General features: G+C 39.0%; 1 protein-coding gene across 33 annotated transcripts in view; it reads right to left on the reverse strand.

The window, feature by feature from the left end:
- Window positions 1-19,373, reverse strand: part of ARB2A (ARB2 cotranscriptional regulator A) — a 480,313-nt gene that overhangs the window by 41,025 nt on the left and 419,915 nt on the right. The window lies entirely within an intron of this gene.

Below are 19,373 nucleotides of genomic sequence, written 5' to 3' on the forward strand. Positions count from 1 at the left end.
ACTAATATAGAAACCTTTCAGCTAAAAACAATAGTAACCAAATTTGCTATGGAATATGCATTGTTATCTTTAAAATAATGCTTCCTATTTTTGATACTTTTTTGGTAAATGAATGGCTATTATTTACCAATATTATTATTTAATAAACATTAAATAAATGTTATTTAATGTTTCTAGCAGAATAAGACCAACAGCTTGTCTGAGATCTCTCTGAGTCAAAACACAAGACATGGTCAACTTAAGACTCTCATTAGAGGACTCACCCTTGAATTCTTGAACACTCAGCTCCTGCCAAAAATGTGGTTAAGACAATAATATTTCAGAGATAAGTTTAAGGTACATTTAAAGGGTCAATTTTCTAGTTTTTTCCATCTTTGGTCACAGTAAAGTTATGGTAAATTATAATAAAAATCAATGTGGCCTCCCATATGAGTCATGATTTAATGTTACATTACAGTTTTTTACCGATCATTGATACAAAAAATGGGCAGAAGATATGGCCATTGTTAGTCTATGTGTCTTTGACAAGTATCTGTGTGATTTCATTTCATTTCATTTTCATTTCAATCATCATTCTTTCTATGAGCTGAAGATTATGGTAGTTAACAAAAACAATGTGGTCACTGCCTTCAAAAAGTTTATATTCTAATGGGGAAACTAGAAACTAAATAAATCATTTCACAAATAATTGTTTATAAGGAAATAATATGTGATGACTTCTTTGGTATTTATTGTAAGAAAAGTATCTTTTCAGATGAGCTTATATGTTTTTGCTTTTCAAGTGAGAAAGATATTGTCAGCCATTTATTTCCTTTTTTGCCTTGAGTGTAAGGAAGCTCAAAGATAAATTTTATGCTAAATTAATGTAATTGTCACATCATAGGCTGATGGCCAATTATCTTTATTTTTAAACAGTTTCTGGTCCTATAAAAATCTTTATTTTAACTATGATGTCTTACATGTCTTGTTTCCTGCAGGGTGACCAAAGGAAGCAAAGAGGGATAGGGTATGGTTGGGAGGTCGGGGTAGGGGGTGGGGACAACTAAGATATACAGCATAAAAAACAATTATATGTCTTCTTGAAGTTTTATTTCAAAGTTTCATTTGAAAACCAGAATTGTTCTATATATTCACTGTTGTATAAAACAGTACACAATTTTTACGAAGTTCCAAGTTGGAGTTCTCTAGAAAACCTGTGATGCTATATAAAAATGAGATTTTAACTACCTTTAGCCCCATGACAGAAACAAGGGACTGAGTACAATTTCATGGAAGTATCATAAAACATGTTATATTAAAAAAAATCAGAATTTCATAATCTTTTGAAACTCTGCAGTACTTTAATGGTACTTCTAATAGTGCCTAACACTTGGAAGGAGTCCACAGTTTGGCTCTTATAAAGTGGTTTTTGACAGCAAATGTGCAGGAACCAGAATCTATCCTTAAACTTGAATCTGAGCCACTTAGACATCATGATGTTGCCCAAATGTGAAGTGGTTTCCATTGGCAATACCATAATACAGTGTCTTCTCACTGCAGCCTGAAACTGAGTTTGGGAGATGTTTAGCTACCAAAAGAAGCAGACATTATCTAAGTCTTGATCAGACAGAAAAAAATTTGAAAACGACTTTCTGGCATTCATTCAGTGGAAAATGAAGAAGCAAAGAAGCCAAATAAAGTTAACAGCTCTAAAGAGAGGCTGGAAATTGTGGTGCTCTAAAGTCTTCATCATCACCACCAATGCTCACTGAGGCCAATAAACATTTACTGAGTTCTCACCATGTGCAAGACACAATAACAAGGGCTTCAGTTATAATGGTCTTGAAGGTCAAGGATGCTCATTCTATACAAAAGAGGCTTTTTTCTCTAAATACATTATAAACATGTCTATCCACTCATTTGTTAACTTATATTCGTGCTTCCGCATTACTAAACTACCCCACTCTTCTTTCACAACACACCTCAAGTTCCACTTTGTCGCCCTGTAATTCCTTGTACCTGGCACAGTGTTTTGAAGGTAGCAGTTATTCAATAATATGTATGGACAGAATGAATGAATTGTAAGGGTCTTATAATCTAAATGGGAGATAGAATAGAGGTTTTTTTTTTTGTTTGTTTTTGTTTTTTAAATCTTAACTTCTTTATACAGTTTCTATCTAGCATATAACAGGAATTTAACAAGTTAATAGTGTACAAATAATTTCATAGAAAACATTTATTGAATACTCACTATGCTTTAGGTGCATTATTACATTGAATTCTCACAATATGTAAGTGCTATTATTGCTGTCATTTAGAGATGATATAGCTAAAGTTTACCAGAGTTAAGTATAATAACTTGCTTAGTTACCTAGATGGTAACTTGTGGAGGCAGCACTTGAACCTAGGCAGTTTGACTGTAGCTTAGACTCTTCATCATCATAATGCACATATAGGTAATAAGTCCTCTAACTTTAGAAGAAGAAGTGATTACCGAGGACTGGGTAGTGGGGACGTCTTTATGGAGAAAGTAGAACTTATGGTAGGTTTTTAAAGAAGACCAGAGATAGGCCGGGCGCGGTGGCTCAAGCCTATAATCCCAGCACTTTGGGAGGCCGAGATGGGCGGATCACGAGGTCAGGAGATCGAGACCATCCTGGCTAACATGGTGAAACCCCGTCTCTACTAAAAAATACAAAAAAACTAGCCGAGCGAGGTGGCGGGCGCCTGTAGTCCCAGCTACTCGGGAGGCTGAGGCAGGAGAATGGCGTAAACCTGGGAGGCGGAGCTTGCAGTGAGCTGAGATCCGGCCACTGTACCCCAGCCTGGGCGGCAGAGCGAGACTCCCTCTCAAAAAAAAAAAAAAAAAAAAAAAAAAAAAAAAAAAAAAAAGACCAGAGATAAGTAAGGGGCAAGAAGGTAATTGAACAAAGAAGGAGTAGAAATGCTTACAATTATTTGGAGAACAGAGTTAGACTTCTTTGGATAGAATGAAAGTTTGTGCAGGATAGTAGTAGAAAACCTAATTAGAGATTTAGCAGGAACAAGAGTGTGATGGACACAGAAGTTTGGATTTCATTCTTTAGGTGAAGGAGAGCAAAGGAAGTATTTTATATAGAGAAAGAGGTAGGAAAGCTGCGTTTTAGGAAGATGTACAGGATTTAATAGCAAGTGAGGCATTACAGACAGGGATACCAGTCAGGTGAAGAGGAAGAGACTAGACTAAGATGGTGGTACTGGGAATGAAGAAGAAATCACAGGTAAGAGAGAAAGAACAAACCAATAAAACATGACGACTGCCTTGATGTTGGAAAGAGATTAGTCAGAGTCTGCCCTGTCTGGGGAGTACTGATAACGTCACTGTCAGAAGTGGAAATGTTCTAGAGGGAGAGCTGGGTTTTGGAAGATTATTAAGCCCATAATTTAAAACAGTTGATTACTATAGGGTTAAGGCACTTAATAACTAAATAACTTAACACATGTTTGGACACTGATGATGAGCCAATTCACTAGGTGACAGAATGGTGAATGGGAAAGACATGGTCCCTGTTTTCACAGGCCTCAAGAGTTTGTGTGAGAAGAAAGGCATTGCATAAGTAGTAAGATGACATGATGAGCTTTATGCTGGTGGAAATATAGAGTATTATGGGAGCACATGCTAGGAGCATATACAGAGTGTAGTCTGGGACTTCCTCGAGGAAGTAACATTTAAGCAATGGGTCATGTTAATGGTTTGGTGCCCCAAACCAGGGACAGTAATTTGTTTAGGGCAGATTATATATGAGAAGTATGAATCATAGTACCTGCTCACCAATCACTCCTTTTAGTGAAGCTACCTTGCTTCTAGACCTGTTTTAGGGACAGCAGTAAGGGGTCATCTTTTGTTTCACACTACCCTACACCTCCTATCCACAGCTGTTGAAACCAGGAAGGGACACAAAACTAAGTACAGCCTATTCAGAGGGTCATCACCTATCAGGCGTGTCCAATCTTTTGGCTTCCCTGTGCTACACTGGAAGAAGAAAAATTGTCTTGGGCCACACATAAAATACACTAACACTAATGATAACTGAAGAGCTAAAAAAAAAAAAAAAAAAAAAAAAATTGCAAAAAAGTCTCATAATGTTTTTAAAAAGTTTATGAATTTGTGTTGGACCACGTTCAAAGCCGTCCTGGGCTGCAGGTTGGACAAGCTTGCTCTAGAGGAAAAAGATGAGAAAAAATAATTTTCTTAAAAATTTGAATGTATGATACCAAGAGACCGGTGGATGGTTGTGGCTGAAAAGTCAGGAAGTCAAGTCAGACTAGAGGGACCTGAAGGCCATGCATTTGCTAAAGTACTGAGTAGGCAGAAAGAGTAAGTAAGGGGAAGAAGCTGCTCAGCAGGTAACTAAAACAAAGAATCAAAGAGATAAACAGAGACCACTCTAGAGAAATACCATGTGTCTCATGAGAGCTAAGTGGCAAGAGTAGTTGTTTTGTAGAGCAATATTAATTTTCAATGACTTTCTAATCACAAGATGACGAGTACTCTCACAATACCCCATACCAGATTCATTTCACATTAGAGCAACATTATGAAGTCTAATTGGCTTATGTTAAGATTTCAGCATGAAATCTAGTTCTTACATATTTTCTGTAAGATTCCTCTTTAGGAAACAAACTATAAATTCACTCCAAGTATTAGGGGTTGGGTTAGCTGGGTAGGTCTCTGTTCCTTGTAGACAAAAGGGTTCCATGAAAACAGGTTATCCGGTATTGGATAAAAGTAAACTAAAAAGGAGATACTGTATTGAGTTCAGCTACCAGGGTAAATAAATTATTACATATAAAAACAAATCTGCTTGCTACTTTTAAATGTCTTTAATTGTCATAATTATAGCATGCCTATCTCAACACAGATGCGTTAAGATATATTCTTAGGAAAATTGCCACAACTGTTGATACTTAAACTTAAATGTTATGTTTGTATGCTATACACCATACACATATACATAAAATATATTTATACACACCTACACACCTAACTGTCTTTAGTAAGACATCAGTTAACCAATGTACAAAAAGAATTATATGTGTTTCTCACAACTTTTCATGTGTGCCAGGAGTACCGACAGGACAACCCCCATTACAATTACTGTCCCTCCTTCTCTCCAACTCTATAGTGATGATCACTGCGTAGATGGTAGACGGTGTTAAGCAAGGCTGCTCTTTTGTAACTCCATCTTTTGAGTTTTACTCCATTGTCTTAGACCAGTTTGTGTTGCTATGACAAAATACCTGAGACTGAGTAATTTGAAAAGAACAGAAATTATTTCTCACAGTTCTGAAAGCTGGGAAGTCCAAAATTAAGGTGCTGGCAGGTTTGCTTATCTGACGAGGGCTGTGTCCTCCAGAGGGGAGGAACTCTTGTGTCCTCATGTGGCACAAAGCAGACAAGAGGGACTAACTCCCTCCATCAAGCCCTTTTATAAAGAGAACCTAATTGCATTGACTAGGACCCACCCTCATGACTCAATCACCCCACAAAATCCGCACCTCTCAATACTGTTACACTGGCAACACCTAAATTTTGGAGGAGACATATTCAAATCACAGCACCAACTCTCTTATTCTGTCAGCCAATCCCTTCTGTTTTCTTCCAGTCCCTCTCCTGGTTGAAACCAAACTATATAAACTGCAGTCAATCAAGTGATAAGACAATTTGCTTACCTGTGCCAAACTGTTTTTACAGTTACTTGTAATTGTAACTAACTTACACAAGATGACGAGTACTCTCACAATACCCCATACCAGATTCATTTCACATTACAGCAACATTATAAAGTCTAATTGGCTTATGTTAAGATTTTAGCATGAAATCTAGTTCTTACATATTTTCTGTAAGATTCTTCTTTAAGTTACAAACAAACTTTTCTCTACAGTTATTATTTGAGACTAAAGGTAAGGTAGGTGAGCTTTAGCATTCCCCTTCCCCTGAAGGAAAGCTAAAAGTTTCCTCCTGTATTTTTCTTTTCCATTTGGGCTAAACTTGGTAAATTATTTCAGCCTAGGAGGAGTGGAGTAGGGAAATTAGGAGGCAATGAGGAAAGAGGCTATTTCAACTGATCAGGTGAGATAGATGGGTAGGCTGAATATACACCCATCTCCCCCTTGCTCCACATGGAATATAAAAAAAGGCTATTGGGGGGGCGGAGCAAGATGGCCGAATAGGAACAGCTCTAGTCTCTATCTAGCTCCCAGGGCCAGCGACACAGAAGACAGGTGATTTCTGCATTTTCAACTGAGGTACTGGGTTCATCTCACTGGGGAGTGCCGGACAATCTGTGCTGGTCAGCTGTTGCAGCCCGACCAGCGAGAGCTGAAGCAGGGCGAGGCATCGCCTCACCTGGGAACCGCAAGGGGGAAGGGAATCCCTTTTCCTAGCCAGGGGAACTGAGACACACAACACCTGGAAAATCGGGTAACTCCCACCCCAATACTGCGCTTTAAGCAAACGGGCACACCAGGAGATTATATCCCACACCTGGCCGGGAGGGTCCCACACCCATGGAGCCTTCCTCATTGCTAGCACAGCAGTCTGTGATCTAACCGCAAGGCAGCAGCGAGGCTGGGGGAGGGGCACCCGCCATTGCTGAGGCTTAAGTAGGTAAACAAAGCCCTGGGAAGATTGAAGTGGGTGGAGCTCACAGCAGCTCAAGGAGGCCTGCCAGTCTCTGTAGACTCCACCTCTGGGGACAGGACACAGCTAAACAACAACAACAACAACAACAAAAGCAGCAGAAACCTCTGCAGATGCAAGTGACTCTGTCTGACAGCTTTGAAGAGAGCAGTGGATCTCCCAACACGGAGGTTGAGATCTGAGAATGGACAGACTGCCTGCTCAAGTGGGTCCCTGACCCCTGAGTAGCCTAACTGGGAGACATCCTCCACTAGGGGCAGACTGACACCCCACACCTCACACGGTGGAGTACACCCCTGAGAGGAAGCTTCCAAAGCAAGAATCAGACAGGTACACTTGCTGTTCAGCAGTATTCTATCTTCTGCAGCCTCTGCTGCTGACACCCAGGCAAACAGGGTCTGGAGTGGACCTCAAGCATTCTCTAACAGACCTACAGCTGAGGGTCCTAACTGTTAGAAGGAAAACTAACAAACAGGAAAGACACCCACACCAAAACCCCATCAGTACGTCACCATCATCAAAGACCAGAGGCAGATAAAACCACAAAGATGGGGAAAAAAGCAGAGCAGAAAAGCTGGAAATTCAAAAAATAAGAGCGCATCTCCCCCTCCAAAGGAATGCAGCTCATCGCCAGCAACGGATCAAAGCTGGACGGAGAACGACTTTGACGAGATGAGAGAAGAAGGCTTCAGTCCATCACACTTCTCAGAGCTAAAGGAGGAATTATGTAACCAGTGCAAAGAAACTAAAAATCTTGAAAAAAAAAGTGGAAGAATTGATAACCAGAATAATTAATGCAGAGAAGGCCATAAACGAACGAACAGAGATAAAAACCATGACACGAGAAATACGTGACAAATGCACAAGCTTCAGTAACCGACTCGATCAACTGGAAGAAAGAGTATCAGCGACTGAGGATCAAATGAATGAAATGAAGCGAGAAGAGAAATCTAAGAAAAAAGAAGAAAAAGAAATGAACAAAGCCTGCAAGAACTATGGGATTATGTAAAAAGACCAAATCTATGTCTGATTGGGGTGCCTGAAAGTGAAGGGGAAAATGGAACCAAGTTGGAAAACACTCTTCAGGATATCATCCAGGAGAACTTCCCCAACCTAGTAGGGCAGGCCAACATTCAAATTCAGGAAATACAGAGAATGCCACAAAGATACTCCTCGAGAAGAGCAACTCCAAGACACATAATTGCCAGATTCACCAAAGTTGAAATGAAGGAAAAAATCTTAAGGGCAGCCAGAGAGAAAGGCCGGGTTACCCACAAAGGGAAGCCCATCAGACTAACAGCAGATCTCTCGGCAGAAACTCTACAAGCCAGAAGAGAGTGGGGGCCAGTATTCAACATTCTTAAAGAAAAGAATTTTAAACCCAGAATTTCATATCCAGCCAAACTAAGTTTCATAAGTGAAGGAGAAATAAAATCCTTTACAGATAAGCAAATGCTTAGAGATTTTGTCACCACCAGGCCTGCTTTACAAAAGACCCTGAAGGAAGCAGTAAACATGGAAAGGAACAACCGGTACCAGCCAATGCAAAAACATGCCAAAATGTAAAGACCATCGAGGCTAGGAAGAAACTGCATCAACTAACGAGCAAAATAACCAGTTAATATCATAATGGCAGGATCAAGTTCACACATAACAATATTAACCTTAAATGTAAATGGACTAAATGCTCCAATTAAAAGACACAGACTGGCAAACTGGATAAAGAGTCAAGACCCATCAGTCTGCTGTACTCAGGAGACCCATCTCACATGCAGAGACATACATAGGCTCAAAATAAAGGGATGGAGGAAGATCTACCAAGCAAATGGAGAACAAAAGCAAGCAGGGGTTGCAATACTAGTCTCTGATAAAACACACTTTAAACCATCAAAGATCAAAAGAGACAAAGAAGGCCATTACATAATGGTAAAGGGATCAATTCAACAGGAAGAGCTAACTATCCTGAATATATATGCACCCAATACAGGAGCACCCAGATTCATCAAGCAAGTCCTTAGAGACTTACAAAGAGACTTAGACTCCCATACAATAATAATGGGAGACTTCAACACCCCACTGTCAACATTAGACAGATCAACGAGACAGAAAGTTAACAAGGATATCCAGGAATTGAACTCATCTCTGCAGCAAGCAGACCTAATAGACATCTACAGAACTCTCCACCCCAAATCAACAGAATATACATTCTTCTCAGCACCACATCGCACTTATTCCAAAATTGACCACATAATTGGAAGTAAAGCACTCCTCAGCAAATGTACAAGAACAGAAATTATAACAAACTGTCTCTCAGACAACAGTGCAATCAAACTAGAACTCAGGACTAAGAAACTCAATCAAAACTGCTCAGCTACATGTAAACTGAATAACCTGCTCCTGAATGACTACTGGGTACACAAGGAAATGAAAGCAGAAATAAAGATGTTCTTTGAAACAAATGAGAACAAAGATACAACATACCAGAATCTCTGGGACACATTTAAAGCAGTGTGTAGAGGGAAATTTATAGTACTAAATGCCCACAAGAGAAAGCTGGAAAGATCTAAAATTGACACTCTAACATCACAATTAAAAGAACTAGAGAAGCAAGAGCAAACACATTCAAAAGCTAGCAGAAGGCAAGAAATAACTAAGATCAGAGCAGAACTGAAGGAGATAGAGACACAAAGAACCCTCCAAAATATCAATGAATCCAGGAGATGGTTTTTTGAAAAGATCAACAAAATTGATAGACCGCTAGCAAGACTAATAAAGAAGAAAAGAGAGAAGAATCATATAGACGCAATAAAAAATGATAAAGGGGATATCACCACCGACCGCACAGAAATACAAACTACCATCAGAGAATACTATAAACACCTCTACACAAATAAACTAGAAAATCTAGAAGAAATGGATAATTTCCTGGACACTTACACTCTTCCAAGACTAAACCAGGAAGAAGCTGAATCCCTGAATAGACCAATAGCAGGTTCTGAAATTGAGGCAATAATAGCCTACCAACCACAAAAAGTCCAGGACCAGATGGATTCACAGCTGAATTCTACCAGAGATACAAGAAGGAGCTGGTATCATTCCTTCTGAAACTATTACAATCAATAGAAAAAGAGGGAATCCTCCCTAACTCATTTTATGAGGCCAACATCATCCTGATACCAAAGCCTGGCAGAGACACAACAAAAAAAGAGAATTTTAGACCAATATCCCTGATGAACATCAATGCAAAAATCCTCAATAAAATACTGGCAAACCGGATCCAGCAGCACATCAAAAAGCTTATCCACCATGATCAAGTGGGCTTCATCCCTGGGATGCAAGGCTGGTTCAACATGCGCAAATCAATAAACGTAATCCAGCATATAAACAGAACCAAAGACAAAAACCACATGATTATCTCAATAGATGCAGAAAAGGCCTTTGACAAAATTCAACAGCCCTTCATGCTAAAAACACTCAATAAGTTCGGTATTGATGGAACGTATCTCAAAATCATAAGAGCTATTTATGACAAACCCACAGCCAGTATCATATTGAATGGGCAAAAACTGGAAAAATTCCCTTTGAAAACTGGCATAAGACAGGGATGCCCTCTCTCACCACTCCTATTCAACATAGTGTTGGAAGTTCTGGCTAGGGCAATCAGGCAAGAGAAAGAAATCAAGGGTATTCAGTTAGGAAAAGAAGAAGCCAAATTGTCCCTGTTTGCAGATGACATGATTGTATATTTAGAAAACCCCATTGTCTCAGCCCAAAATCTCCTTAAGCTGATAAGCAACTTCAGCAAAGTCTCAGGATGCAAAATTAATGTGCAAAAATCACAAGCATTCTTATACACCAGTAACAGACAAACAGAGAGCCAAATCAGGAATGAACTTCCATTTACAATTGCTTCAAAGAGAATCAAATACCTAGGAATCCAACTTACAAGGGATGTAAAGGACCTCTTCAAGGAGAACTACAAACCACTGCTCAGTGAAATAAAAGAGGACATAAACAAATGGAAGAACATACCATGCTCATGGATATGAAGAATCAATATCGTGAAAATGGCCATACTGCCCAAGGTAATTTATAGATTCAATGCCATCCCCATCAAGCTACCAATGAGTTTCTTCACAGAATTGGAAAAAACTGCTTTAAAGTTCATATGGAACCAAAAAAGAGCCCGCATCTCCAAGACAATCCTAAGTCAAAAGAACAAAGCTGGAGGCATCACGCTACCTGACTTCAAACTATACTACAAGGCTACAGTAACCAAAACAGCATGGTACTGGTACCAAAACAGAGATATAGACCAATGGAACAGAACAGAGTCCTCAGAAATAATACCACACATCTACAGCCATCTGACCTTTGACAAACCTGAGAAAAACAAGAAATGGGGAAAGGATTCCCTATTTAATAAATAGTGCTGGGAAAATTGGCTAGCCACAAGTAGAAAGCTGAAACTGGATCCTTTTCTTACTCCTTATATGGAAATTAATTCAAGATGGATTAGAGACTTAAATGTTAGACCTAATACCATAAAAACCCTAGAAGAAAAGCTAGGTAATACCATTCAGGACATAGGCATGGGCAAGGACTTCATGTCTAAAACACCAAAAGCAATGGCAACAAAAGCCAAAATTGACAAATGGGATCTAATTAAACTAAAGAGCTTCTGCACAGCAAAAGACACTACCATCAGAGTGAACAGGCAACCTACAGAATGGGAGAAAATTTTTGCAGTCTACTCATCTGACAAAGGGCTAATATCCAGAACCTACAAAGAACTCAAACAAATTTACAAGAAAAAAACAAACAACCCCATCAAAAAGTGGGCAAAGGATATGAACAGACATTTCTCAAAAGAAGACGTTCATACAGCCAACAGACACATGAAAAAATGCTCATCATCACTGGCCATCAGAGAAATGCTAATCAAAACCACAATGAGATACCATCTCACACCAGTTAGAATGGCGATCATTAAAAAGTCAGGAAACAACAGGTGCTGGAGAGGATGTGGAGAAACAGGAACACTTTTACACTGTTGGTGGGATTGTAAACTAGTTCAACCATTATGGAAAACAGTATGGCGATTCCTCAAGGATCTAGAACTAGAAATACCATTTGACCCAGCCATCCCATTACTGGGTATATACCCAAAGGACTATAAATCATGCTGCTTTAAAGACACATGCACATGTATGTTTATTGCGGCACTATTCACAATAGCAAAGACTTGGAATCAACCCAAATGTCCATCAGTGACAGACTGGATTAAGAAAATGTGGCACATATACACCATGGAATACTATGCAGCCATGAAAAAGGATGAGTTTGTGTCCTTTGTAGGGACATGGATGCAGCTGGAAACCATCATTCTCAGCAAACTATCGCAAGAACAGAAAACCAAACATTGCATGTTCTCACTCATAGGTGGGAACTGAACAATGAGATCACTTGGACTCGGGAAGGGGAACATCACACACTGGGGCCTATCACGGGGAGGGGAGAGGGATTGCATTGGGAGTTATACCTGATGTAAATGACGAGTTGATGGGTGCTGACGAGTTGATGGTGCAGCACACCAACATGGCACAAGTATAGATATGTAACAAACCTGCACATTATGCACATGTACCCTAGAACTTAAAGTATTAAAAAAAAAAAAAAAGGCTATTGGATAGACTGCCCAGGGAAAGAGTTGTCTAAGGGCATGCATGACGATGGAATGGGATTGGCCCCCTTTCACATCTCAGCTGGGCTTCGGTGGTGAGAGGCACAGCAGACAGCAAAAGAAGGAAGATCATCCTGTTCAAGTCTTGGTGATAATTAGCTAAATGTAATGTCCATATAGTTAATTACAATTACAAGTATACTCTAAATAAATAGTGCATTGTTTCTGTAATGGAATACGAGAAGTTACAATTAAATATTATACCTTTTTGGCCAAGTGAAAGAAATTTGTTTCTAAATATAATTTCTTCAACAGTTCTTTATTTTTAGAAAGAAATAAATATAGTATTTTATAATACTAAGTGCATAATTTAACTCATTTAATTTTATTATAAGAGGAAAGCTTTCCAAAGGGTTCGTGTATCAATAGTGTTCTGATAGTAAGGTAGGCCTCATAAAACATACTCCATTGGTTCTAACATACTTTATTTTTGTTTTTATATTTTTTTAGCAGTAGGGTCTTGCTCTGTCACCCAGGCTGTGGGGGGTGGGGGGGCAGTGGTACAATCATAGCTCACTGCAGCCTCAAACTCCTAGGATCAAGGGATCCTCCTGCCTCAGCTTCCCAAGTAGCTAGGACTACAGGTGTGTGCCACCATGCCTGGCTAAATTTTTTAAATTTTTTGTAGAGACAGGTTCTCATTATGTTGGCCAGGCTGGTCTCAAACTCCTGGCCTCAAGCAATCCTCCTGTCTTGGCCCTCCAAAATGCTGAGATTATAGGCATATATTTTTTAAGCATGTTAGAGGCCATCACACCTGGGCTATAACATACTTTAAAAAATAATATGGCTTCATCCTGGCTAATACGGTGAAACCCCGTCTCTACTAAAAACACAGAAAATTAGCCGGGCGTGATGGTGGGCGCCTGTAGTCCCAGCTACTTGGGAGGCTGAGGCAGGAGAATGACATGAACCTGGGAGGCGGATCATGCAGTGAGCCGAGATCGCGCCACTGCACTCCAGCCTGGGCGACAGAGGGAGACTCTGTCTCAAAAAAAAAAAAAAAAAAAAAAAAAGCTTATAATGTGACAATAAATATACATAATATGAATTATACAAATAAATAAAAGTTGCACAAATAGGTATAATATATTAGCTCTACACTTATGACAGATATTATAAGACCTTAACAGTAAAAGCAGACTGAAGTCATCATATCATTTTGGAATTTATTAATGCATTTCCTTTTTCCCTTTTTGTGAAAGTGTCTGTCACCCAGGCTGGAGTGCAATGGCACAATCTCAGCTTACGGCAACTTCTGCCTCCCAGGCTCAAATCATCCTCCTGTCTCAGCCTCCCAGGTAGCTGGGACTATAGGCATGCACTAACATGCCTGGCTAATTTTTGTATTTTTTGTAGAGACAGAGTTTTGCCATGTTGCCCAGGCTGGTATTGAATTCCTGGGCTCAAGTAACCTGCCTGTCTTGGCCTCCCAAAGTTCTGGGATTACAGGCATGAGCCGCTGTGCCTGGCCTTCAATGCATTTCTGTTTCATATGTACATTCAATAATTTACCTTATACCTAGAGAACTGACATGATGTTCTAAAAAATAAATGAAATCACAATTTACTTCTTTTAATAGTGAAGTTAATAATGAGTCTGTGTTAAATGATTTTACTTATAAGAAAACCAACTGAGTCACAGATAAGAGATTTTGTAGCTTATATAACTATTCCCACATAGTGCCTAGAAGCTGCTACACACACCTTAAACAGCATTTTACATCTACCTTAATTGATAGGATTTGTCACTAAGAGAGTACCCAGGGTTTGCAACAAACTTGGACAGCAGTCAAGTTTGATAAAACTAAAGCATAATGTAAAAGAAAGAGGAGATAGACCAAAGACAGAAAACACTGATGGCAGAAACATACAGATGTCAGATCTAACATCAAGAAAACCTAAACCAATTTTTATTATTTAGAATGTGAGCTGATAAAACAAACAGGGGTCAGGTACATGGCATTCTATTACTATAGATGCATTTTCCGTGTTAGAGTTTATTTAACACAGACCACTGCAAATAAATAATGATAAGACATCATAGCGTGTCTGATAATCTGTGACAACAATTCTAACGCTGTCACTGTGGCCACTGGAGAAACCTGCACGTACTGAGCCCTGACCTACAGAGCTTTTTATCTGCATGTGTACTCTCCACAGGCCAAGCAAATAAAGGCCAAATGATAATTTACACATGAATCAACTTTCTCTGCAGCATAGGCACCAGAGACATTTCTTTTCTCTGTTACTGAGAGAAAGGCAGCCAGGTCTAAGCTTGTCTCACTAGAAATCATACAAGTGAAACAGTGATTTGCAGGAAAATGGCAGATCAGCAAAGGGAAGCTGTTCTGAATGCCTGATAAAAATGGCAGCCACAAAGGACTAGATGAATATTTAGTTTGAAAACGGGCCTGACAGTAACAATGAGTCTTTATCCTATTCAAAACAGGTAGTGTCATACAAACCGAAATGGAGATACAATCCTGATAGAAGATTACACAAGATACCAGGGTAGGTATCTTGAAAGACTTCAACCTTCATTTTAATAAACGTAGACTCATGGATCCTTTCATCTACATCTTATTCAGAGTACACACAGTTATTTCACATGAATGACATATGGAAGGTGTATTGCCCACTTTGAAAATGAGAAATGAATTGGTCAGAATGATTTTTTTAATAAAGGCTTGTTCATGAAAAACTGTACACATTTTATACCATGGAACTTGTGAAGAAAAGAATATGTATTTAATATTCTCTAACCCAGACCCCTTGGTACTTAGGTCAACTTTTATAAATTAATCAAAGGATCAAAATAGTGCTATATCCTTTTTTTTTTTTTAATATAGGAACTTGCAGTGAACACTACTTATCCTGGTCCATTTAACAGAGAAAAGGAGATTTATTATTAAATTTGTGTTACCAGGCCATTCCAAAGGTTATTGTCGTATTGTTCTAACAAATGACAGGTACTAACCAAACCAATAAAATTAATTTTTATCCCCTTATTACCACTTCCATAGTTTTGTGCAAGTCACATTCCATCTGCCCCCTGGAATACCTACCTGCCTACTTAACAATGCATATTCCGGATTCCTTTAAGTTTGGCCCAAAGCTCACTGTTCAGGAAACCTTCCCTTAAAGCTCCAGTTTTGGTGTGGTGGATGCTGCTAACTATGTACATGGACTCTCAACACATAACAATAGACCAAAATCATAAAAACAAGTTTTATTCATGAGTTGTAAATATAAGAGATGTGGTACAATTTGTGGTCCATAAAAAGGACATTTAAAATTTTTATTCCTTTGGAGTCCAGAATGAATCTGTAAATTGCAGATCACAATCTATACTTTGAGAAAATGCCAAAAATAATAAGAGTTGTAGGATTTAAGTCTTACCAGTTCTTGGTGATGAGGTGCGTACATCGAAAATTCTCACAGTGACAGGTTTCTGAATATTCCTTAATCATTCCTCTCTGCCTTTATGAGGTTTTTCTTAACACTTCCAATTGCTTCCCTCACCTTTCTTCTTACATCATCCTCCTTCCGGCTGAAACCTCCTTGTGTACCCTTTCTTCTAGATTACAGTATTAATTTCCCCACTTCTGGCTGTTTAGTAGTTGTAGAAGTCAAAATTTGCATTTTCCTTAAACCGTAAGCTCCTAATGGGTACTAATCATGCCTTCCAGTTTTACATATCTACAACCTCTTATAGTGCCTAAACTAGCTTTAAAGCTGTTCAGAGTTTTCTTGATGGATGCCCACTGTTGAAATTTCTCTCTCTTTTTTTTTTGGTTGGTGGGGGGACAGAGTCTTGCTCTGTTGCCCAGGCTGGAGTGCAGAAGTGTGATCACAGTTTACTGCAGCCTCAAACTCCTGGGTGCAAGTGATCCTCCCACCTCAGCCTCCGGAGTAGCTGGGACTACAGGCATGTGCCACCAGGCCCAGCTTGCTTATTTATTTATTTTTGTAAAGACAGGGTTTTGCTATGTTGTCCAGGCTTGTCTTGAACTCTTGGCCTCAAGCAATCCTCCTGGCATGGGGATTACAGGCATGAGATACCATTCTCAGCCTGGAAATGCTTAAGAATGCATTTTTAAAAGTCAAGCCATAATTTAGCTAGTGATATTCATTAGTTTTTTGAGTCAATTTATAGGTAAATTCATATCACAGCTCTTGCACACTGAAAGGTGAATTTGACTGCCAAAAGACAAGATAATCTCAATGTTACTCTTAATGACTTTAAAGAGGTAAAGTTTGGATGTGAAGGAGGAGTAAGGAATGACTAAATTAGAATGTTCATGATGCTACACTTAATTTTATACAATCTAATCTCAATCACTAAATTTCTTTTTCTATGAATTGTTTTCTTTTGGTAAGAAAAAGTTACTCTAATTTGAACAGCAATATAAAAATATTATGTTCTTAAAGAAATACTATGTTTTAAAAAAATTATTATTATATTTTGAGATAGCGTCTCAGTCTCACACAGGCTGGAGCAGTGGCCCGATCTCGGCTCACTGCAACCTCTGCCTCCTGGGTTCAAGCGATTCTCGTGCCTCAGCCTCCTGAGTGGCTGGGACTACAGGCGTGCACCACCATCCCTGGCTAGTTCTTATATTTTTTAGTAGAGTCAGGGTTTCGGCATGTTGGCCAGGCTGGTCTTGAACTGCTGGCCTCAAGCAGTCCTCCCACTTCAGCCTCCAAAAAGTGCTAGGATTATAGGCGTGAGCCACCATGCCTGGCTTGTTAAAGCTATTTAATTAGTAAGGCAAAAATGACTATGATCTAGAAAAGCAAGGCAGATGGCAGTCCACATATATAAGAATAACAAAAGAATGGGGATAGGGCCTTGGCTGACAGTGTTTTTAAAAAGCAACATGAGGACAAAGAAATCAGAAGAAGCTTTCCAAATTACCAAAGAGGCAGACAAAGAACAAAATGCAAATTTGAGTCCACTTAATTCAGTGCATTTAAGATGGTATTTGTTTTTTTGAGTTTTAGGAACAGTGGATAGGATAAGTACATGAATTTAGAATATTCCTCTTCACTTCACTATGTATTTTATTCTTTACCACTATACTTTGATAAAAACTATTCTTATCAAAGTCTTCTCTCTTTGTCTTACCATTTCTTATCATTCATCCAGTTTCCTCCTTATTGATCATCAGACTGTGAAAGAGACAATGGACAGCTCTACCAAAGTCACTATATAATGCAGACATTGCATCTACTCAATCTACTAGGTCTGTCGATCTGCCATGGGGAAAACTGGATTGGCCTATAATTTTGTTCACAAGAGCAAGCTGATAATTACACCAAAACCTGTGATCCCCAAATGTCTGAATAATGATTTTGGAACTTTCTAAAGTACTTTCTAAAGTATCTAAAATAAGCTGATGGAACTATAACTTTAAAAGTCATCCTAATTTGCATGTTTGAAGTGAAATACCACATTTGTCCCTTCCTAATTCTAGTTGTTCTTACCACTGCTGTATTCCCCACGCCATACAAAGTGAAAATAAAAACCAGTCTGCCAAAGAAGGCAGCTTTGCGCTTTAGAGTTGTGAGTGAATGAACAAATTAACAAGCACCCACAAACAAAGTACCTTTTTAAAAGGTGATAACACTCAACAATTAAGGGTGTGGTTTTCAGACAAATGTATCATAACACCGAAATGGTAAATCTACTCTCATGGAAGTGGGAAGAACTAGTTAATATTTGGGGACATGTGTTCTTCATACCTGACTGACAAGACAAGTTATGAGAGGCACTGTTTTCAGGTTTGAATGGGGCTAACTAGAGAAACCTATTTGCAAAGGGTTACTCAGCCAAAAACAGTATAAAACAGAGTACCTACATTTGTAAGGCAGCATTAACATTGTGGATTCTTTATGTTATTAAAATTCTTTAATAGAGAATCAAGGGAAGGAGAACTTGTTTTTCAAATTACGTGTTGTTGTCATGTTGGGGCTATGGAGAACCTTTCCCCATTGCAGTGTGCAGAAGGCAAACTTCTGCATACTACAAATGAAATCTGCATTGGTCAGAAGTAGCTAATTCGGAGGGTGTACACAGCCCGTTAGTCAACGGTGACTTTTATATTCTAATCATACACACTGTTGTTAGACCCTTACATTCTAGTCCAATAACTTCTAGGTCATGTTAGAAGTTTCACATGTTGGTAAAAAAGAAATCGTAAAGTTATGCACTTGCTATTTTTTCTTTCTTACCCTGAATCTTCTCTCTGATCTCTAGACTATTTCCTTAAATAAAGGTTCTAACATAAAAAGAGAGCATGGTTAAATGCCAAAATTTTGCTCCCAATTTTCCCTCTCAAACCTGTTCTTCTCCTAGACTTCCATATCTTAGTAAATGATACCACCCAGATGTTCAAGCCAACAATCTAGGAGTCATTTTTCATCCTTCCTATCCCCTCACTTCTCATCTCTAAATGATTATGTTGGACACTTCTTCCCATCTCCAACTCCTGTCACCAAAATCCAAGTCACCATAATTGCCTGCCTAGGCTATGAGCTAGCTTCTTAACTGGTCAGCTGCTTACATGCTTGTTCCCCCACTAATCCACTTTTATTCTAAAATAGATGTGATCACTATCCAACTCAAGACCCTCAGTGGTTTCCCACTGTACTTACAAGAAATTCAAAATTTGGACTCCAAGACTCCAAGGCTCTAAGCAATGTGGCTTCTGCCTGGATCTCCTCCTTGTTCTACATGCTTCAGGCTCATTTACCTTTGTTTGTTCCTTCAACAGGAGCAGCCCCTCCTCAGTCTATCTAGAGTGATTCTATGATTTTCAAGGCTTAAGTAAATTCAGTAGCCTTTCTTGAAGGTAAAGGAAATATACTCAGCATAATTCAGGGCAACATACCATGTCTGTTATTTTCACTTAGAAATGCCTTCTATGTCATTAAGTTTAGGAAAAAAACAGCAGATTAAATTCC

This window comes from Macaca fascicularis, chromosome 6, assembly GCF_037993035.2.
Source record: "Macaca fascicularis isolate 582-1 chromosome 6, T2T-MFA8v1.1".
NCBI classification, from domain to species: domain Eukaryota; kingdom Metazoa; phylum Chordata; class Mammalia; order Primates; family Cercopithecidae; genus Macaca; species Macaca fascicularis.